Source organism: Caretta caretta, chromosome 2 (assembly GCF_965140235.1).
Source record: "Caretta caretta isolate rCarCar2 chromosome 2, rCarCar1.hap1, whole genome shotgun sequence".
NCBI lineage: Eukaryota > Metazoa > Chordata > Testudines > Cheloniidae > Caretta > Caretta caretta.
The window spans coordinates 59,329,566-59,353,220 of record NC_134207.1 but is presented as its reverse complement, the minus strand read 5'-3'; the positions used below and the strand labels follow the sequence as shown (position 1 = coordinate 59,353,220).

The 23,655-nt window shown below is 41.6% G+C and overlaps 1 protein-coding gene across 7 annotated transcripts in view; it reads right to left on the bottom strand.

The window, feature by feature from the left end:
• The window catches only part of NCOA2 (nuclear receptor coactivator 2), a 256,975-nt gene extending 237,013 nt beyond the window's left edge, over nt 1-19,962 (bottom strand). For 4 of the 7 annotated variants that reach the window (XM_075125137.1, XM_048840914.2, XM_048840912.2 and 1 more), the window contains exons 1-2: nt 19,823-19,962; nt 678-757 (exon numbers count right to left, since the gene is read on the bottom strand). The gene's annotated coding sequence lies outside the window, so the exon portion shown is untranslated. Of the gene's footprint in view, nt 1-677; nt 758-4,231; nt 4,252-19,822 lie in introns of those variants that run through there. The other 3 variants (XM_075125138.1, XM_075125139.1, XM_075125140.1) reach the window with 3 other exon arrangements.
• Between the last annotated feature and the right edge of the window lie 3,693 nt (nt 19,963-23,655).

Genomic DNA, 23,655 nt, shown 5'->3' with positions numbered 1-23,655 from the left:
GAGTACCACTATTACGTTAAACAAGCCTATTTATTTATCTTCTGCTGCTAAGTTTTGTTAAACTACAAAATTATCATCATCAGTTTAAAACAAGCTACAAGAGGTCTCTTTTTACTCACTCTCAGAAGTATTATCCCTTCTCGTGAATGGATTCAGACAGGTATATCATTCCTGAGCAATTAGTTATTTGGTTATCATTATATTGACTTCAGCCACAATGTACGTAGTTTATTAGTGCTGGTAGAAGGAAAGAGTTCTATTATTACAACACAACCTTTACTATAAGAAAGGCCACATCTGGAAAGTAAAACGTCCATTAGCTAGATGATAAAAGCATTTATTTGGTTTAATCTTAAAATATACTACTTCTTGAGTAGCTTCAGCATATATTTGTTTACTTTCTTTCCCAACACAGGACGTCACCCTGGATCCTACACTCTTGTGAGTAGTCTTTACATGAGTAGTCCAGCCAAAAATATTTTCACAATGAGCCTTTGAACATTTCTTTTCTTACTCGCATTGTATTAATTAGTTTGTATGTTATCTAAGACAGGTTTTTATGTCTGTGCCCTAAATATTCAGATCAAAACCGCCTTACTTGATCATCAAATTCTCTACTGAAAGAGCTATAACTGTAGCAACAGTGTTTAAATGTATATAGTTTATAGATAACTCACCAAGACTCAGTGAGGCAGTCAAATCAGTTCTGTAGGTCGTGTGTGTGTGAGCTTCAGTACTCAGATACATCTCAAGTGTGCTATAAACAGAAGTAAAAGAGAAATGTTAGCCTTTTTGAATAGAGAAACTGAAATTACATTAATATTGCAGTATGTTTAACATAATGTACTGATCATTAACTGAGAAAGTCAGCACTATAAACTTTGCAGTGTGATATCTGGTTCAGAGATCACTGTATAATTATGGTTTCAGAGTAGCAGCCGTGTTAGTCTGTATTCGCAAAAAGAAAAAGGAGTACTTGTGGCACCTTAGAGACTAACAGATTTATTTGAGCATAAGCAACTGCATGAATTACTCCATATACACACCATTCCCTTTACAGGAATTACTGCTGACTGCATGCAAACCCATGGTGATAGCAACCAATAGGTTAAAATTAATTTGAACTCTGTGTACTTTATTTTCTGTGAAAATAAGTCCAGGATAACCAAGATTCTCAGCTAGCTGCTCCTCACATATATCAGAACTCGAATCCTTTCTTAAAAATCAGAACCTGAAGCAGAGTTTACCAAATCAGTGTAGAAAATCTCCATGACAGCTACTGCTGCCTTTATTTGTTGGTCTGATTTGCTTTTTAAACAAAATTGGTGTCTAAATCTCTAAAAATAGGAACTATTATAAAAAAGCCTTTGAGTCCATATTAAAAACAAACTTCATGAAAATTATATGCACATTCATTAAATTCAGTTATTCTCCACTCTTCAAATTCCACTTTAAAGCAAACATTTCTGGCCTGAGTGACAGAAGCATTAGAGTTAGTCAACAAATGAAAAAATATGCATTTGGAGTAACCTTTAGATTCCAGGAGAACAGAAGACAACCATTTTTGTACCAAAGCAGTGCCCACTCTTTCAGAGAAGAGGAGGTGCAATATTCTTCTGGAGTGCTTGCTCATGTCCATGGGCGGCGGACGGAACCCCACTTTGGGAAGGCTAAACCCTGGCTCTGCCCCTTCCACTCTCACACCCCCTGCAGCCAGAGCCCCAAGACCCCCTTGCCCCTCCCATGGCTGGAGCCCCGAGGCCCCCTGCCGTGCCCCCTGCAGCCCAAGCCCTGAGACCCCCTCTCCCCTCCGCGGCCTAAGCCATGGGACCCCCTGCCTCTCCCGCCCCTTCCCCCACCCCCCGCAGACAGAGGAGCCCTGGGCCAGCAAGAGCCCTGGGCCCTCCACCACAACCTGCTCAGAGAAGCCCCAGGCTGGCTGAAGCCCCCGTAACCGCACCTCCCCTCCACAGACCCCAAGCCGCCCCGCGAAAATTCAAAAGCTCTTCTCTTCTTCTCTCTTCCAGAAGAAGAACCTGAGCTTTTGCTATGGCCCACACAGGTTCCGGGGCAGCTGAGAAGGCAGTATGTGCTACTCAGCATCCTGGGTTCATCAGTAATCTTCCTGGAGTCCAGGGAGATTACTAATGAACCTCTAGAGTGGTGCACGTATGTTCCTTCCTCAGTTCCTTCCCCCTCCCTCAGTTCCTTCTTACCACCAGTGACTGTGTTGGAACGTCTCCTTGCTTTGGAGAGCTTTCCAATCTCTACTGTGTTTAACAACTATATAAAATAAATTCACTACTAAAGCTTAATCAGTTTTGTTCCCTCCAACGCTTCAGCAGAGGCTCCCTATCCGATACCTTTCTCCAGTCTTGGTCAGGACTCCTGATATACGCCTTCCCACCAATTCTGCTCATCATCAAAGTCCTCTCGAAAAATCAAGATGGACATGGCACGGGTCATTATGATTGCCCCAGCATGGCCTCGTCAGCATTGGTTCAGCATGCTCATGGCCTGAAATTGCAGCCCATGGCTACTTCCCAGCCACCCGGACCTACTCTCGCAGGATCACGGTTGACTCCTGCACCCGAACCTCCTTCCGGCATCGGTGCATATGGTGAGCACACACACACCTACAATGGAATGGACATGAGCAACATATCTCAAAGAACAGTTACAAAAGGTAACCGTTTTTTATTAACTTTATAAACAGATTCTGTCTGAGGGCCAGATGACATTTGTACCCACCAAACAAACTACCAAAGAACCATTTACACCAATACGATCCTTACTTCTCATTCTGACTGACAAGAAAAATGGAGGTATGAATTAAAGCTGCTCACCTATATTCTAAGACTTATGTAAGTCCTCTTCCCCCCCACCCCAAAGCAATCAACAACAACAAAAAAAGTGCTTTGAGGAAAATGGTATTTAGAGCGTAGGAAGAATTACATTCTTGATCATGGCCCTATTCGCTTATATACCTTTTAAAAATAAATTCTGTTAAAACTTCTTACACTCACAAGTGGCACATCACTCAGTAATTGGCTATTCTTAGACGCTACCACCAAGGAATAGAGGACAATCTGGACAATACATTTACATGCACTGCAAGTAATTTGGTAGGCGTTTTGGATACATACATTTCCACTACAGCATTTAAAACGCATGTTGGTACTACAGAACACAAATATGTGATACTTAGAGACTAACCAATTAATCTGAGCATTGGATGCATCCGATGAAGCGAGCTGTAGCTCACAAAAGCTCAAATAAATTGGTTAGTCTCTAAGGTGCCACAAGTACTCCTTTTCTTTTTGCAGACACTACTAGGGTGACCAGACAGCAAGTGTGAAAAATCGGGACAAGAGGTGGGGGTAATAGGAGCCATATAAGAAAAAGACCCAAAAATAGGGACTGTCCCTATAAAATTGGGACATCTGGTCACCCTAGACACTTCTACAGCTCCAGTCCTCAACCACTGAGAAAGCAGAAGAGAGTGCTGGATGCTGTCCCTAGAACCTAGTTAAGAAACTCCATTTTTCATAGAAGTGTTTCATCCGAAGGTTCTCTCTGTAGCCAGAAGGATGGTGTAGGCTGAAGAGGCTGTCTTCTCCACCTTCCCCTGAACGCTACCACCAATCAATCTCCCGACTTTTGTAGGGGATGAGGTCTGCTACTCTTAACTCTCTTCCCAGCGTCCTAGCTGCTATAAGGTGTGGGGTGGGAGAATACAAGGGAATGTTCTCCACTACTCTCCTCCTCCAAAGTCATTTTTGGGTCTTCTTCTCTTTTTTGAATAGATCCATAGCTGTCTTCTTCTGCTGTTCACAGCAAAGTGAAATTAACCTGATTCTTGACAACATCACTGCAGCCCACATGGTTCCGAATAGCAACCGTGGAACTGACCAGTATTTATTAAATTCAATCTGTCCCATTTCGCAAAGCTATGAGAAATAACAGAGGCACAGGAGCTGTCTGTCTGAAGACTACGACAGCACTCTATGGGAAGGCTCACAAGGGGAAGGTTATCGTCACAACTTAAATTCTGCAGAAATTGGTCAGAAATTGTGCTCCAGAATAGAAATGTAATTGGTGCATTCAAGATAATTGAAAAAATATGGAATTAGTTAATTTTAATGAAAAAAGTGTCAGACAGGCATGGAGACTGAAATTCTCTTGTTGGCCAGAGAATAGGTACTGTATGAACGTATTTGCACCAACTTACCCTCCAAATGTGTCTCAACTGCAAAATGGGTTGTAGGGAAGAAACAATTGCTCAGACGGAGAGAGAAGTTTAGCATCTCTGCACAGCCATTTCTTGACTTAGATATTGAATTGCAAACAAAGATGCCAGCGTCAATCGTAGTGATGGTTCTTGGGATGCAGAAACTTGTCTCGAGAAAACCAGATAGAAACCACCCAATTCATATCAGACAGGTGACTCATCAGCTCTCAAGTTTGAATTTAATGTTTGTATTACAGAAGTTCTCAAAGGCAACAATCAGGATCAGGGCCCCTTTGTGCTATTATTACGTGTATATTGTAGCAGCATAGAGCCCCTGTCATGGACCAGTCTCCAACAATGCTAGATGCTGAACAGACACAGAACAAGAAGACAGGCTAGCTACTGTACAAAACACATGAATAGACAACATCTGCCTTGAAGGCCTCACAGTCCAAGAATAGTGGTAAACTTTCAGTCACCAGTCAGGGCTGTATTTGAACAAGAGGTGAAAGATACCATGTCCTACTGAGTCCCTCTGCCCAGTCATCTAGTTATCCCAGGGAAACCTTTTTAAAGCTAAACAGGAAAACAAAATATAGCTGATATATCCCAGGTGTAGCCAATATTACACATTTTTATTATTTTGAACAACTCTTCCACTCAAACGGCAATATCCCTTCCATGCACAATGCAATTGCAATGCAACATCATCACACACCAAGTACATATGGCAGTACTGAAGGTGCATTTTCCTACATCTGTAGTAGGTGACCCACCAGTTAAGCAATTAACATCAAACTTCTATGTACTACTACTTAACTGAGAACAAGACAGTGAATGACTATCCCTGTCAGAAATGCACCCAGAAGAGATCCCCATCTTGAGTGGGCAAGCAAAGTGAATTAAATATTTCTATCTTTGGTCATATACATTTAACCTTCAGACTCTTGCAACATGAGCACTAACAGCAACACACCCTGACTGTACCTTCCAGGTATATGCAAAGATGAGCAATCAAAGGAATACCAAACAGCAGAACTGTAGCAAGGTCAATGAATATAGTCAGCCTCGATTACAAATTCTCTACCTCTTTACATCAAAACAACCTCAATTATGTAGATTTAAAAAAAAACAGCAAAACTTATGTTAACATGTTTGCATTGCAAATGCCAGTACACGTATGTAAAACAAAAAAAATTAAAACAAAACTGTGTAATTAGAGCTACAGTATCTTTACAGTAATTAAAGAATCAATAGGTCAGCCCTCAAAAAAAAAAATCTTCACTTTTTGGCTGTAAAAAATTTAAAGATTATAGTCCTGTCTTTTATAGTTACAAGAAAAAAGATTTGAGTTAAATTTCATACTGGAAAACACTTTCAGAAAGTCTTGAAATAAATAAAAAAAAAAGTCTATTGACCTATAGCATTCTCATAACCTTTTCCTTATCAGAGAATTTGTGCTGGAGACTCTGATATGAAAACAACAGATAAGCTAGCCTTTCATCTCTAAAGACGCAAGTTCCATTTTGTGCATCAAGTGTAACAAGTAAAATGATTTTGATGGTCTACATGCATATATTTGTGGACATGTCTGTATAACACAAGCACTTAGTCAGCATGTCTTGAAATTTCTGTTGAGAGGCCCAAAGACAGAAATAATAGAGGTGCTACAGGGCAAAAATGAAGTATATTGGGAGACTTGCGTAGACAAGCTTGCATGTGTCTCCCCATAAACTAGGCAGTATTGTCAGTCTCTCACTTCTGTGAGAACTAAGAACACATCCTCTTGAAACATTTTTTAAAAGAGTTTTTCTCTTCACAGGCCCACTTTTACCTCATCATGCTGTTATCATAATGATGAATCAGTTAGCTGGTGAGAACATCCATGACAAAAAGTTAGTGGAAAAATACGTTATTAAACTTATCCGCAGACCAAGATTCTCTTCTGAGAACGTTTGATTTAAAAGCAAGTACCTCCAATATCATTAGTAGGCTATAGGTAACTGACACACTAAACTGCTTTTTGTGGGAGTGTTTAAAATTAATATAGAGTGCACATTAGAGGTGCCATATTGACCGCACTAAAATACGAAGTCCCATATTCACACACAGCAGAAATACAGCATGTTCAAATGTGCGAGCTACCATAACATATGCCTTAATTCCTAACAGGCAAGAAATTATTCCAGTCTCCATAAACATTCTTCAATCCTGGACTTCCGCACTGAACCAGTCACTAAGAGTGCCAACTGTGATATTCCCACTTGAAATCCCACCAAGAGCAATAACGTTTTACACTCAATAAAGAATAATCAAAATAACAAATTTCAGTCCCCAACACATAGGGATGTATTCTATCCAGCAACTTAAAGGTGAAAAGGCTCTGTGTGCTAGCACCTTTACATTTTCAGTTTGGTGCACATTATAAATTTTTTTTTCTTCAGGGTTCACACTGTTCTTTGTCCAGCCACATGCATCTAGATATTGTAAGAATGTGCAGTCCCGTGATTTCCATACCATCAGGCCTGCATTCCAAGTCTTACTGCTATTGCTTGGCTCAATGAATATGCAAATGCTAAATAAATAAATTGCTGCTCATAAGATATGTAAATTCACACTATGTTCTAAAGTTCCCTAATAGAGGATCATATCATCTGTACTATGTAGGACTTATGAATAAGTCAGCATCTTTAATACTGATTTTCCTCCTTGATTTATGATCTTTAAACTCTTTCCCTTATATTTATATATATAAATATAGATTTAATATTTTGGAGTATTATTTTAGCACAATATATTATCTATTATATTATTTATATATTATATATTTATATCAATTATCTATTCCAGAGAACAAGTTTAATAATATACAAAAAATATAATTAGGCATTGCAGAGGTTATATTTTAACCGAAAAATACAAATAAAAAGGCTTTTCAGAATAAAAATTGTCTGAGTGCACTTAAGAAATAGTAACATTTTCTGTCACTCATAATTGCCAAAATGAGAACAATGCACAAGTAAGATCAGCTATATACTAATAAAATGATTATACTAATAAAAGATTTTGTTACAGAAGTCATTTAAGGAAATTCAAGACTGTCATGCAGTTGTATCATTTTATTTCTAAAGGAAAATACTCATGTAATGTTAGTATATTATGTGGCTTTAAACAATTAATTTATTTTAAGCTTTGATAAATTCATTATTGTTTTTTTAAAGGAATTTGTGCCAAAATGACTTAAAAAAAATCTCTTATTTATTAGAGTAAGTCCTAATTCTAATGGCCTATAGTATATTAAAATGTAAACTGAAAAAAAAAAAGTCATAGCTGTGAACAAAAATTATACAAGCTAGAATCAGTGCATATTCAATAGCTATTTTTCAAACTCTCTACTATCTCATAATAAATAATAATAATATAACCACCAACAAAATTACTTCAGTGAGAATACTCGTGGGAGTAACATTGCATAATAAGTAAGTATTTGCAGGGATCCAGCCCTTGGTCCATAAAGGATTAAGTTTCTCCAATTAATTATTTTTGACCTTGCAAAAACTGCCCAAGACTGCCTGAAAATGGACACAACAGCTAAAAACCTGCATTATTTTTAATCCTGCACCCCAAATTTATCAAACTATATAGGATATCATTTTACATGTCATATTTCTGCCTCATGTGACTTGTAAACAGCTAAGCTACTGAATCATTAAATATAGGGTGGTGTTTGTGTAATGGAAATAGTGCTGACAAACCATTAACTGTAGTGAAACAAGTAGACAGCTAATAAAATACAGCTACTGATGAAACAAATATGAATTATCTTTTATCCAAACTGTACTCCATTTTACCACTTTGCTAAGATATTATTTACATCTGCTAAAAATACTCTTTTAATGCATAGCAAGTGTTCTGATAATTGTATTATCCACTGTTAAATCTGCAAGCTATTTGCTACCCTAAACTTCATTATCTTGACACCTAAAAGTCAAAGAATTCTTCTGTAAGACTGAAATTCCCAAGAAGAGAAAACTCAGATCGTGTCTGCAAGCACACAGTGGAATCACAGCTGACGATGCACATCTTCTTCTGGACGTCTCCATATGCTCAAGAGTTTTCTCCCTCTCTCCACCCTCTAGCCATGCATTAAGGGACTTACTATCTGCCATCAGGAGCACAGCTGCCAACTTTCACATGGTAAATAAGCACCCCGACTTTCACAATAAGCCAAAAATCAAGCTAATCCCATTTCAAAACAAGGCCAAAACAAGCCAATCCCTAAGAACCCCAACACTCTATGTAACTAGATCCCTCCGGCCTGCAGTCTAGGACTGTGGTAGGCCCACTGTGTACCCCTGACTCTCTCCCCCTTTTGCCCCTGCTTGCCCCCGCCCCCGCTTGCCAGGAGCCGATCAAAAAAAAGAAGCAACAAGCAACAAGCCAAATAAGAAACTACCCAACAAGCAACTCACAAGCCAGTTAAGCCAAAAACAAGCCCAATATCTGCATTTTTTTCGTGGGTTTGGCATGTCTGATCAGGAGTATTGAAAATAGCATAGTGAAGAGAGAAATGCACAGAATTTTGCAAATACTGCATTGAGACTGGATTGTATTTTTATTTTATTGTTTGAGAAGCCAATGACAGTAAAAGCATTAAGTATAAAAAGAACATGACAAACATGAATTTGATCCAACCACCCTTTTCATTATTCAATGCACAATCTTTTCCTCAGAGAACAAAGAGAATTTGGTTTTTATTTCAATTTAGCAAACACTGATATAAAAAAAAAAAAAAAAAAGTAATGAACAGAGTTTCCTCACACCTCACATTTGAGCAACCCTGTAGTCTCAGGGATTCTCGTTTAGGATTCTTGCATGAGCTCCAGTTTAGCGCAGTACCACAGCTTCTGTCAATATACCAGTGACATCATCAACAAAGGAAAAGAGCAGAAGACAGTGGGCATTGTAGTAGCAGCTGTCTTTCTAAATGACTGTTATTCCTGCAGAGTAACTTGTGCTCGCTGCAGATGGAGCAGAGCCTCTTCCCTTTTATTTTAAAGTTAGGGGAAAAGTTGTGAATATCAAGACTTTACACAGTTTAAATCTACCTTTCTCCATAGAACTTCACAGCCTGTTTTATAAAGCACACTCTGCATCACAAATAGTGATAAAAACATAAACACCATTCTTTAATAACTCCCTTTTGAGTCTATAGCATTAGGGTAATTAATATGCTACATTAGATCTGGACAAATCCTAATGACCACACTTTTTTGTGTGCAAATGATCTTTGACCATTTTCTCCTTATATATCATGGCTCTGTGTTTAACAGCTTCAGCCTCCAACTACATTATCTTATCCATCAGCATCATGCTTATAAAAAAAAATACCAACCACTCCTTCCTCAAATACCTGAGTTTCAGGCACCAAAGACGGCAGCACAGTATACTAACGAACCCAAAGGGATTTACAAACTGCCTTTTTACAAAAGGGCCTTCATGGAGTGCAAAGGCAGTCATGCAACATTAGGACTATACAGATTCCTTTCTTTGTAAAATAAAGGCAAAGTCTAACCTAAAGCTTCAGAAAATGGGAAGTTAAGGGTTCCTCAAGGTTTTTACTTGAAGTGAACAAGCAACCACAGTAATAAATAGTATAATCCACAAGATGATTAGGCCATGTTTCACCCCACATTAATAAATAACTCACTTATTTAAGCATTTATGAGATTGGAAAGAAGATACTTATTTTGTTAAAAAAAAAAAAGTTCTGTTCTAAACATTTCTGTGGTCTGACTCCTTTTATAAAGGCTTGTGGATGAGACCTTACATCACCAAGATTGGTTGCATGGACATTAAAGATACCATGGCACTCTTCATAAACAGTAATTTGCCACAGTATCTTTGGCCAAGCTTCCTCTTCTCTCTGCTCACCCACTAACGTAGGTATAAGTGGAATTAACCCCTATGATCCACTCCCCAGGAATGGGAGTGGGGAAGGGTGTCAGAACATTGTATTATATACATATGCACTCCCCATGTGTGATACCTTCACTGTAGTCCATCAGCCAAAAGCTGTTGAAGTAGGGCAATAGCACAATCTAATTTTGGTCAAGTGACCGACTGCTTGCCATTCACATTGGTCATGAATATCTATGCAGCTGTGTGAACATAAGTAGACAACAGAACATCCTTGAGGAGAATAGGCTCGATCTAGGGTTGCCAACCCTCCATGATTGTCCTGGAATCTCCAGGAATTAAAGATAAATATTCAATTAAATATTATGTCATGTGATGAAACCTCCAGGAATATGTCCAATCAGAATTGGCAACCCTAGCTCAATCTGACATTATCCAGAGCTGGTGCTAGCCCACAGAGGCCCCTAAGCAGGAATATTTCCCCTTACCCCCGCACAACACATACTAAAAAAAAAACCAATAGGGGTCCCCTGGAGCTGCTTAGGGCCCTAAGCAATTGCTTCGTCTGCTTATGCCTAGTGCCAGCTCTGACATCAATGATATCAAACATGGACACTTCAGAAAAAGCTGGCCAATATAGCAGGCCAGCAATCCTTCAAAACTGTTGGGATTGCCTCTCATTATGTTTCCCACCTCTGCCATCAAGTGGGAGACAACCAGGAAATCAGCTGCTAGAGTTGATTTTATATAAGGAGTTCAGCAGATAAAAATCCAAAGATAAAACAAATGATGACAGTCTCCAGAGACAGTAGTAACAAAAAAACAAAAACAAAACTGCTTTCAGGTAAAAACAGTTCCTTCATTTGGGCAGACTACCCTCAGATGAGGAAAATCTCTGACTGTTTCTTTACTTGGGCAATACTGTATTGCTATAGCTCTCGACATATTTGTGTAGCTAGAGCCAAACTTCAGAATGTCATGACATTTTGCTAGCCCAGAATAAAAATCTACTTGCCTGCCCCTTACCAGAAAGAAAAGACAAAAAATCCAAAAGACAACGATACCTTTTTTTTTTTGGATGGGTGAATAAAGTATTCACCTTCAGCAAACAGAACTTTTTAATAGCGGAATGCATGTACATAGAGGGGTGTTTATTTGTATACATACTTTGGATAAAGGTAAATATATTAACATGTGCCGAGTGTCTGATGTTATTAATACTTGGTGGTTGCTAGCAATCTTGTTGATTTTTAAACAAACAATTTCTAAGACTCCAATAACCTTAAGCAGGCTTCTTGCCTATAGTAAGAGAGAGCTGAACTTATAAATACACCTACCCTTCTCTGTAAAGAGGAGCATGTGGTTTCTATGCTAGGGAGAAATATTCAGGCCCATGAGTAGTTGGGCACAGAGACCAGGCTCCAATTACGCCTCACACAGGAATCTGTGGAAAGCAGAGGTACAAGGGGGCTCTACATTAGCTCACAGGGTCCCCTAGGGAATGGATGGAGTACAGTTTAAAACACATACACCTGGGTCCTCCATGCAGGGGGGGAGGAACTAGATACGAACCCCCTACCAGATCCTTCTGCATACATTGGGGCTCAGGTGGCTGAATGAACGTGGGGGAGGTAACTCCTCCCCCTCCCCCCCACACACAGGGGCCAGAGCCAGGGACAGTGGAACACAACACAGGGTGTAATGCTACCAACGGCTACCATCACAATTTGTTACCAGTAGCAATTACTGAATTAGGTCTTCTTTTTGTTGCCCTGCCACAATTTGCTGCCTCTGCCTTTCCTCATTCTCTGTTCCGGGGGTAGCAAATTGTGATGTTTCAGGGCAACTCAGTCACAATATACTACCATTTTAAAATTTCTATTTTAAATTTGGACATAAATAAAGGTATTTTTGTCATTTGCAAGGGATTTTACAGAGTTAAATTGCAAGGCTACTGAATGTAAAACCCTAAAGAAAAGTATAGCTTTTTCTTTACTAATCTTTTTCCATTATAGATTAAATTTTTCATTACTGTAGGCTATGCAGTTTCTAATGTATACAAAAACACTAAAACTAGTGTAAAGCATTGTAAAAAAGTATTCAAAATACTTATGAATACCTTTTTAACAAAAGTTACAAGGCAGAAAATTTACCATTCTTCCTTATACAGACTCTCCCCTACCATCACTGTTACACATATTGATCAAGTTTTCAAAACAAAATTTGCGCTTTGCTGCTTTGGCACAAACATATGAGTATATTGCTCCCCGATTGTCTTCCAAAGACATTTTCTCAGGCCTTTTTCTCACTGCTAAAATTGAGTGCTTTCTCCTTACTGAGGTTTTCCCTCAGAATACCCCCCATCCAGACCTTAGTTACCCCTTGTTAAACAAAATCACCTTTTTTAGCATTGAGGAAAAGGCCTAAGTGCTAGATTCACAAATGGAATTAAGAATTGAACACTCAGTATCACAACACCTAGTTTTTAGGCACCACAAAAATCATATGAACACCATTGCAATTCACAAATCCCGAGTAAGGTGCTTAAGCCCCCTATACAATGAATGAAGAGAAAGAGGCACCTCAGAGTGGAACCCCAAAAGCCTGCTCACTAGGCAGGAAGCTGCCTAAGACAGCCAACTGGAGATGCTGGCCAGAGGAGAGTGCTAAACTCTACCCCTTCACCCTCTTCAGAGCCTAAGACCCCGCTGCAAATAGATACCTAGCTCTGCCTGGTGATTCACGAATGAGAACCTCTCTCCTGGAGTTAGGTGACTTAAGTTCCTGAGTGGTTTCTTGAGAGAATGAGCTAGGCAGATGCCTAACTCCACACAAAACAGCCGGAGGAGGAGGAGCCCTCCTCGTACTTCTAGACGAATGGTTACAGCACACACCTGGAATGTGGGAAACCCCTGTTCAAATCCTGGAATTGAACCGGAGTCTTCCACATCCCAGGCAAGTTCTCTATCAATCTAGAAGTGATAAGGAAGATGATGGCACTGTGTCTGCCTCCAGTCAGATTCTGAATGGGACCCAAACCAGTACAGAGACTCTGAGAACACCTACCCAGATCGGGCCCAGCAAGCAAGATAAGCATAGCCCCACCCTCATCTTCTCTTATTCGTCAATCACTCTGCAGCTTAAGTATGATATTGGCATCCTAGGGAAGCAGGGTGCATGATCAGAGGCAGAAAGTTTTACCCTGAGTATGTAGGTGTTGAGTTTAGACACCTAAAGAGTTTGGTGAGAGCTTGGGGAATTGCAGGGGAGCCTAAAATTGGGACTTAAAGCTAGATTCACAAAGGTTTAATTACCTACGTTTCAATTAAAAAAAAAAAAACAAAGAAGACAGGAAATTACAGACCAGTTGGCCTAAAACATCAATAACCGGAAAGATACTGAAAACAAATTATTAAACAATCAATTTGTAGGTCCCTAGAGAATAACAGAATTATAATGAATAACCAGCATGGATATGTCAGAAACAAATCATGCCAAACTGACCAAATTTCCTTGACAGGGTTAATAACCTAGTGGATAAGGGGAAGCAGTAGATATGATATATCTTGATTTTAGTTAGGCTTTTGACAGTCCCACACAACCATCCCATAAGCAAACTAGGGAAATGTGGTCTAAATGAAATTGATATAAAGTGGGTGCGTAACTGGTTGAAAGACCATACTCAAAGAGTCATGATCAATGGTTCACTGTCAAACTGCAAGGGCATAGCTAGCAGATCCCACATAGCTTAGTCCTGCATCTGGTACTATTCAATATTTTCATTAATGACTTGGATAATGGAGTGGAGAGTATGCTTATAAAATTTGAAGATGACCCCAAGCTGGGAGAGGCTGCAACCACTTTGGAGGACAGGATTGGAATTCAAATGACCTTGACAAACTGGAGAATTAGTCTGAAATCAACAAGATAAAATTCGATAAAGACAAGTGCAAAGTACTACACTTAGGAAGGAAAAATCAAACACACAACTATAAAATGGGGAATAACTGGCTAGGTGGGAGTACTGCTGAAATGCATCTTGGTGGTACAGTGGATCACGGACTGAATGAAAGTTCAACAATATGATGCAGCTGTCAAAAAGGCTCATATTCTCAGGCGTATTAACAGGAGTGTTATAGGTAAGACACGGGAAGTAATTGTCCAGCTCTACTCTGCACTGGTGAGGCCTCATCTGAAGTACTTGTCTAATTCTGGACACCACACTTTAGACACTTGTGGACAAATTGGACAGAGTCCAAAGAAGAGCAACAAAAATGATAAAAGATTTTAAAAAACCTGATCTATGAGGAAAGGTTAAAAACTGGGCATGTTTAGTCTTGAGAAAAGACAGTTTTCAAAAATGTTAAGGGCTTTTATAAAGAAGACTGCGAACAATTGTCCTCCACGTCCACTGAAGATCAGCCAAAAAATAATGAGCTTAATCTGCAGCAAGGGAGATTTAGGTTAGATATTAGGAAAAAACTAATGATAAGGGTAGTTAAAAACTGGAATAGGCTTCCAAGGGAGATTGTGGCATCTCCATCATTGGAGATTTTTAACAGGTTGGAAAACTACCAGTCAGGGATGCTCTAGGTTTACTTCCTACTGCCACAGCACAAGGGGCTGGATTTGATGATTTCTCAAGGCCTTTTCCAGCCCTACATTTCTATCACTCTATGATTCTATAATGTGGCCATAATATACATGTCCAGCTTCTTCAGATGTTCATAAGAATGTCAGCATCCTCCTCCTTTCCAAAATATTTCCCCATGTTGTCAGCAAAACCATCCCTCACAGTGTGCATGTGCATTCTCTTGCATTGATCAGTCACTGATGTCACAGGGTTGTCATCAGCAGATATATTTATAACATTTCCCCCTCTTGAGATCTGATTACCTCAGCTATAAAGTGAGTAAACAGGGAGTGACCTGCCAAGCAGCTTTCCTACAATGAAAATATCCTATACAGCTTCACAAATACAGAGCATGTCTAGTAACCACCACTCCCTATTTATGGATGTTTCTGGGTCAGGTGATCAGCCCTGCACAATGCAAGTGTGCTGAGACACAACATCACAATGTTCCAAGTGACCTGAAAACACTTCTGTCACAGCTTATCATATTCTGGTACACCTTTGTGGGTATCACAATAATGGACTGATTAATACTACCATCATAATGCAAAAAAGATGTAAACACAACAAATGCTGTGTTTATAAAAGTTAAATTTTCCTGGGAGCACATGAGTAGTACAAGATAAGGTTTATAACATGTGTGGTTAGCAAGCAGCAGAGGCCGAGATCAAAGAAGAATCTATACAGTTATAGCCCAAATACATGGCTCAATTGGTTAATTCTAATGGGACTTTGTATGCATTACTCATAGTGAGGATCAACGTACAGCTAGGCCAATACTCTGTGTGCACAGCAGGATCTAGCATGACGCTGCCGGGTCTTCAATCTCCTGCTCATGAAAGATGTCCTGACCAGTACAGGACAAAAAGAAGGACCAAGATCATCCAAAAATTGAACCTTAAACCATTTACTGAAATTTTGTCAGGCCAAAGGTAATAAACAAATTTGAGGGGGGGAAGCCTCTAAATTCCTTTAGTTTAAAATGCTTTAACTGATTTTCCAGACATTCAGACACATCCGATGGCAAAGGAGCAGTGTTTGATACTGATTGTGTGGCTGAGTTTTCAAGCTATGAATAATAATGGGTAATTGAACATCTGAGTCAGCACTACCGTCTGTGTACTTAGTGTTAAGAAAATGTGTGGTTTTGCCATCCGTTAACTACCATGCATTAGCTATCCCCCTCTAAAAACATAGTGGAGACAAGGCACTTTAGTTTCTCCAAAAAGCAACAAATGCCAGATTTTTAAAAGGTATTTAGTAGGGCTGTCAAGCAATTAAAAAAATTAATTGCAATTAATCGCACTGTTAAACAATACTAGAATACCATTTATTTCAATATTTTTGGATGTTTTCTACATTTTCAAATATATTGATTTCAATTACAACAGAATACAAAGTGTACAGTGCTCACTTTATATTTGTTTTTGCTTACACGTGTTTGCACTGTAAAAACACAAAATAGTATTTTTCAATTCACCTAACACTAGTACTATAGTGCAATCTCTTTATCATGAAAGTTGAACTTACGAATGTAGAATTATGTACAAAAACTGCATTCAAAAATAAAAATGTAAAATTTTAGAGGCTGCAAGTCCACTCAGTCCTACTTCATCTTCAGCCAAGCACTTGGACAAACAAGTTTGTTTATATTTGCAGGAGCGAATGCTGCCCGCTTCTGTTTACAATGTAACCTGAAAGTGAGAACAGGCGTTCTCATGGCACTGTTGTAGCCGGTGTCGCGAGATATTTACGTGCCAGATGTACTAGAGATTTATATGTCCCTTCATGCTTCAACCACCATTCCAGGGGACACGTGTCCATGCTGATGACTGGTTCTGCTCGATAACAACCCAAAGCAGTGAAGACCAACGCATGTTCATCTTCATTATCTGCGTCAGATGCCACCAGCACAAGGTTGATTTTCCCTTTTGGTGGTTTGGGTTCTGTAGTTTTCGCATCGGAGCGTTGCTCTTTTAAGACTTCTGAAAGCATGCTGCACACCTTGTCCCCCTCAGATTTTGGAAGGCACTTCAGATTCTTAAACCTTGCGTCGAGTGCTGTAGCTATCTTTAGAAATCTCACATTGGTACTTCTTTGCGTTTTGTCAAATCTGCAGTGCAAGCGTTCTTAAAATGAACAACTTGTGCTGGGTCATCATCTGAGGCTGCTATAACATGAAATATTCGGAAGAATGCGGGTAAAACAGATCAGGGGACATACAATTCTCTCCCAAGGAGTTCTGTCACAAATTTAATTAACACATTCTTTTTTTTTTTTTTTAAAACAAGCGTCATCAGCATGGAAGCATGTCCTTTGGAATGCTGGCCGAAGCACGAAGGGGCATCCGAATGTTTAGAATATCTGGCAAGTAAATACTTTGCAATGCCGGCTATACAAGTGCCATGCAAATGCCTGTTCTTACTTTCTGGTGACATTGTAAATAAGAAAAGGGCAGCATTATCTCCTGTAAATGTAAACAAACTTGTTCATATTGGTGATTGACTGAACAAGAAGTAGGACTGAGTGGATTTGTAGTCTCTGGAGATTTACATTGGGGTTTTTTTGTTTGTTTTTTTTAAGAGTGCCGCTATGTAACAATAACAAAAATCTATATTTGTAAGTTGCACTTTCAGGACAAATGGACTGCACTACATTACCTGTAATGAGGTGAATTAAAAATACTATTTGTTTATCATTTTTACAGTGCAAATATTAGTAATCAAAAATAATATACACTTTGTATTCTGTAATTGAAATCAATATATATGAAAATGTACAAAAACATCCAAAATTTTTAATAAATTTCAATTGGTATTGTATTGCTTAACAGTGTGATTAAAACTGCTATTAATCATGATTAATTTTTTGAGTTAATCACGTGATTTAACTGCGATTAATCAACAGCCCAATATTTAGGTAACGAGTGGGATTTTCAAAAGCATTTAGCTGCTTCCCATCTGTTAAAATCTGGCCTGCAGCGACTATCTGGGAACCAAGTTCTACACAAAAATGGTGATTCATGAAAGAGGACAAGAGTGTTGGACAGATAAGCTAAACAACGTTGATAAAGGCAATCCCCATGGTTAGATTAAAGGAAACTGAAGAAGTTTTGACATCAACACAGGAAATCAGTCAGCACTGATGTCACATGACCCAAACAATAAACTTGTGTATTAAAAAAACCCAAAAAATTTAGAACTAAGAAGGAATGTCACAGTACAGACAGGAAGTGCTATAATAGAAACACTGACACAATTGCTGAAGCTAATAGCAACTATTAATACTTTAAATGATTAGTTATTAAAAACATCAATTAAATAACACAATGTTAAAGAACATAAATGAGGAAAGACAAAGAGAAATAAAAATAACATTTTAAAAAGTAAAAAACTTCAAGGAGTGAAACTCTATTCACAGTGGCTTGCAAGGAAAAGCCAGTGGCATTCAAGCAATCAGAACAGCAGATAAAACAAGTCTGTGAACTGATATGAGGCTTTATTCAGCCATATAAACTGATAAACGATTCCTTTAAACACTAAAAACATCTGTGACAATTATGATTTGTAAATGGGTGGAGACAGGTCAATGTAAAATATTTCACTGAATCAAGTCTCTTTTAGCAGCTCAATACAGCATATCATATAGGGAAGTGCTGCCCTGTGGGGGCACTGGACACAATGTGCCTTTAGGAGCACAACCCTGGGCAGCGGGAGCTAAGACGTCCCCTCCTCTCAGGGGAAAATGCCTCCCCTCCCCAACACTCTTTCTTTTGCAGCCACTGCACATGTGGTAACTGTCACCCCTCTGCCCCCTCCCCACCGCAGGGATTTCCCCTCTGCCGCCGCCTGAACCCCAGCCCCTACCCCACATCCTTGCTCTCGCCCCTCAGCCCCTCCCCTGCCTCCAGCTGTCTGACCGGCCCTTGCATTCCATTGGGCCCCCTGCATAGACTCCGCCCCTCGCAGTAGGGGCAGGGTCGAGACAGCGGCTTCAGCAGCTGTTGCTGCGCATGCTTCCTATCAAGCGCATGCTCAGTACCCGCAACGCAGCAAATCCAGAGGGGTAGTTGTTTGTAACCTGACACCGGCCCCCCGCGCGCGCACCCGGGGTCCCGGGGAAACGGTGGGAAGAGGCGGCTCTAGTGTCACCCTCCCCCCACCGCTCGGCCGCTGACGCCGTCACCGCCTCCTCCCCTCCATCCCCACCCCCGGCGAGCGCCCCGCCCCGCCAGCGACACCAGCGGAGCCCCGGCCCCGCGAGCCCCTCCCCGCGGGCGGCGCCGCACACAGCACTGCGGCGGCCGGGAGTCCCGGGGCGTAGGCGGCCGCAGGGCAGGGGCCCGGCCGCGGGGAGGGGCTGCCCGGCTTCACGCGCCCACGCCCCCGCGCAGAAAGTTAAAGAGAAGTGAAGTTGCCCGTGGCCGGGCGCGGAGCGCTGGGACTCGGGGGCGAAGGGGGAGCGCAGCCGCCCCAGCCCCGTTTCCCTGCCGCTCACATACACACCGACCCCAGCGGGCGGAGGGGAACGGTCCCTTGTCCCCCGTCCCCCGCATTCCCCAAGGCACCCCACCGTCCCGGGGGGCGAACAGTCCCGTCCTAGTGCCGCTCTGCCGCCCCGGAAACAGCCGCCGCCGCCGCCGCCCGCTCCGGCTCAGCCAGGAAAGGGGACAAGCCCCCTCCCCACAAGGCCCCCACTGCACCCCGCATCCTCAGCAAAGGGGGAGTAATCGCCCCCATTTCCACTGAGAGTGCAAACCGCTCCCCTGCTTGACCAAGCCTCACTGCACCCCGCTGGCTGGAAGCGGAGCTCACCCCGCTGCGACACCCGCAGCCCCCCAACTCCTCTCCCTTCGCTGCGGAGGGGGAGCAGCCGCCCCCTCCCCCTGCCATCAGCTGCCTTTCTGTGGCTCCCCCGCCACCATTGCCCGAGCCACGGCGGGTCCCCGAGCTTACACAACCCGGCTGGGAGGCAGCAGCGGGCAGCCCCCCGCGGGCAGCCCCAGCCCGGCCGAGGGGGCGGCATGCGGCAGTGTTTACCGGGGTCAGTCATGTCTTCGGCTGCCGGGGCTGCCGCAGGCGCTGACCTTCGCTTTGCAAGATAAAGCTGTGGCTGCGGCCGCCATGTTCCCGTTTTAATAACTGGCTGCTTGTTTATTTCAATGGAGACAGACCCTCCCACAACTCCCCCCGCTATCCGGAGAGGAGGAGGGGCGGGGAGCGCCGCCGCGAGGCGCAGTCCCTCCCTCCTTCCCCCGGCGCTACTCGCCGAGGCTCCCTGGCCGCCAGCGAGGAGGAAACTTCCTCCCCGCGCTGATGCTTTCCATGAAACACCCCGGGCTGCCTCTGGCCCTGCTCTGGAAGGGAGAGCGCGACCCGGGGGTTGCCCAGTGCGCTTAGGTGAGGGGGGGAAACGGCCCATTGAAACCTACGCAGCCCAAGAAGAAACCCCTCAGCCGCCGGGCTTGGAGCTGCGACTGTGGCCCTTTGCCAGCTGTCCTCCAGGGAGTCGTCTTCCCCAGTCGCTGAGACTTGAGAGAGCGGCTCTGCGCTGGTTTGTACGGCCGCCGTGTTCACCACAAGGAGGGAGCAGCCCTCGCTCCTACCTCCCCACCACACAAAAACAAAGTGCGCCGGGCGGGGGGGCTGGAAATAGTGTCCTAAACGAGCTCCATGAGATTCACAACGTGGAAAGGCGAGTTTCTGAAAACACAGGCACCCTTTGCTGGATCTGGAAAAGCAAATGTCGTAGCTTTGTGAAAATGTGGCAAGTACTGTAGTGGGGAGCGCACAGCCAGTTCAGTGCTAGATCCAGCACACACAATTGTCCACCTTTTTTTAAAAAACAACTTTATGCAGATTAGAAACATCAAACTGTTCCATTTGTACCCACTCTAATTTTCCTCATATTCTTAGATAAATACCGTGGCACTATATTTTTCTGCTAGACCCCTCCCTCCCCCCCGTGTCCCCAGAGTATTACTAAAAAAGGAGTACTTGTGGCACCTTAGAGACTAACAAATTTATTTGAGCATAAGCTTTTGTGAGTTACAGCTCACTTCATCGGATGAATGCATCATACATCCAACCAAGTGAGCTGTAGCTCACGAAAGCTTATGCTCAAATAAATTTGTTAGTCTCTAAGATGCCAAAAGTACTCTTTTTCTTTTTGCGGATACAGACTAACGCGGCTGCTACTCTGAAAAGGGTATTACTGTGGGTGATAGGTACCAAATGCTTAAGTTTGGTTAACATTAAGTTTGCCCAATACTTTCCTGTATAATACTCCAATGTATGGTTATCACTTGGCTGGTATTTGACGGGCCTGGCTGTTTTTTTTTTTATGGATTTGCCAGTTGCCAGAAAAATAATTTGCTGGGTTTTTTTTTTTTACATAGGTCTAAAATTTTGCATGATCATCACAATACACTGTGATATCTAATGTTAAAAGTTTATATGTCCAGCTAAAAATGCTGCAGTATTCCTACTTCCAGAGTTTAAGTAAGAAAATGTTATCAATCTTATCTATATGTAAAAAGAAAAGGAGTACTTGTGGCACCTTAGAGACTAACCAGTTTATTTGAGCATCCGATGAAGTGAGCTATAGCTCACAAAAGCTTATGCTCAAATAAATTGGTTAGTCTCTAAGGTGCCACAAGTACTCCTTTTCTTTTTGCAAATACAGACTAACGTGGCTGCTACTCTGAAACTTATCTATATGTGTTATTTCTCATATTATAAGTGGCTGTTGGGAGGAGGAAAGTGGCGGAGTTGCCTTGTGGTTGGGGTTGCAGTGGGCTTGCCTTTGTGTGTGGTGGGGGGATTGCGGCTTTTTGCATTTCAAAGGTGGTTATTCTTCTCCAGTGCCATGGTGCTATAATTTTCTGCTAGACCCCAAAGGATATTATTGTAGGTAATACAGGTACCAAAAGCCTATCATTAAGTTTGCCCAACACTTTCCTGTATAATACTCCATTTTCAGTCCCTTATGACATTGCTAAATATTAACTGTCTTAGTTGAAACTCCCTGTGCTGTGTGTTTGCTGAAGACTGAATTTTTAAGTTTCAGCAAAAATGGTTCAGCCATTTCTCAGAACAAGATTAAGGAAAGCTAGGTTGTTTTGTCCATGTTTTAAAAAATCTTACAGCACTTTCATTGAGAAGCTCCAGTGCCTCCATATTCTGCAGCTGGGGGGGACAGAGACACTAGTGTCACCTTTTGTCATCCTTGCAAAAATTTACCAATGTTTGAACAAGTTAGGAGCCTCTTTCTGTTTGCACCTGTTCATTAAAGACTTGTTAGAGTTTGGCAGCTAAATTCTCCACAGCTTACACCAGCACAGAGTACGTTCCACCCTTTCTTGGCTCCGGTATTTGACCGGACTGCTGTTTGCCGTCCTCACAGAGCAACTGAGCCCACTCCATCCCAGGGCTGCAAGAAGGGAACAGGATACTTCTTACAATTGCTCCTCCCATCAATCAGGCCACTCACAGAAAACTGATAGCAGGGAAACACTCCTATGCTTTCCATGTTTCCCCTTGTTGGTAGCCAGAGAAGCCTGCCTGGCAGGGAATTGAGGAAGAGAAAGACTGGAACAAAAGTCAGAGTGGAAAGGAAGCGGGGAAGGTTAAAGTTTGAGGGAGGTGACTAGGATGAGAACAGGTTGGCCAGGGCCAGGGCCAAAAAAGTTAGGTTTGGAGGCAGACAGAGGAGAAGAGTCTGTAACCACTAAGATACACTCCACCTCAGAACCTGGAAGAGAGCCAGGGATTCCAGTGTCTCGTTATCCCTGGCCCTCATTTTCAATTAGCTGTGAAGCCCACTGGCAAAATGTTTCTTATCTCCCTCTAGTGGCTCACCCACTTAAAGGATGGCAGTCTACTACTGCTACTAGTTACTATATTAGCTCCAGTGGCAGAGGTCTGTGCTGTGGAGCAGGCAGTTCTAATCCTGTTCATAAGCCATGTGGGAATCATCATGATTCCACATGATGGCATTTTTATTCAGTTTACTGTTTTAGAAAGCTAGGAAATTATATTTTAAAAACTGCATTAAAAACATTAAGGTTGCAAAGTTGAGGGCTCAAAATTAGGAAATACCATGGCCCTCATGCATATAAATTGATATAATTTTTAATTATTTTATTGCATACTATTTTTTCCACAGTCTCATTCAGTGGTGTGAATTTAAAGCATTATTGTTTTATTGGTATAACTCCCCATGTGGATACTCTTATTCTGGTATAGGAATGTCTTTTTCTAGTTTAGCTTATGCCACTTTGGAAGCAGTTTAAGCAAAGGCCATGTCTACACTACTACTTTTGTTGGCAAAACTTATGTTGCTCAGAGCTATGGAAAAAAAAAAACACTACACCCCTGAGCGACGTACGTTTCACTGGCGTAAGTGATAGTGTGCACAGCACTTCTCCTGCCAGCATAGTTACCACCACTGGTTGAGATGGTTTTATTATGTCAATAGGAGAGCTCTCTCCCATCAGCATAGAGCAGCTACATGAGTGATCTTACAGCAGTGCAGCTGTGTTGGTACAGCTGTGTTGCTGTAAGCTTGCTGAGTAAGACAGCCTAAGTCAAAAAAGCCACTCTAATTCTGGAACAACAGTGTCCACCTGGGGGAGTAATTTAACTTTACTGATATAATTATTATATACAATTATACCAGTATAACTGGAAAAATCTTCCGTGTAGATAAACCTTTAGAGTGGGATTTTCAGAAATGCCTAAGTGATTTAGGAGCAAAAGTCCTAATGATATGTCAATATAACTAACTCCCAATATGGATACAATAAAATGACTTGTGTATCACTTTCTGAAATTTACCACCAGCATCAACACGCTCACACTCCAAACACAAA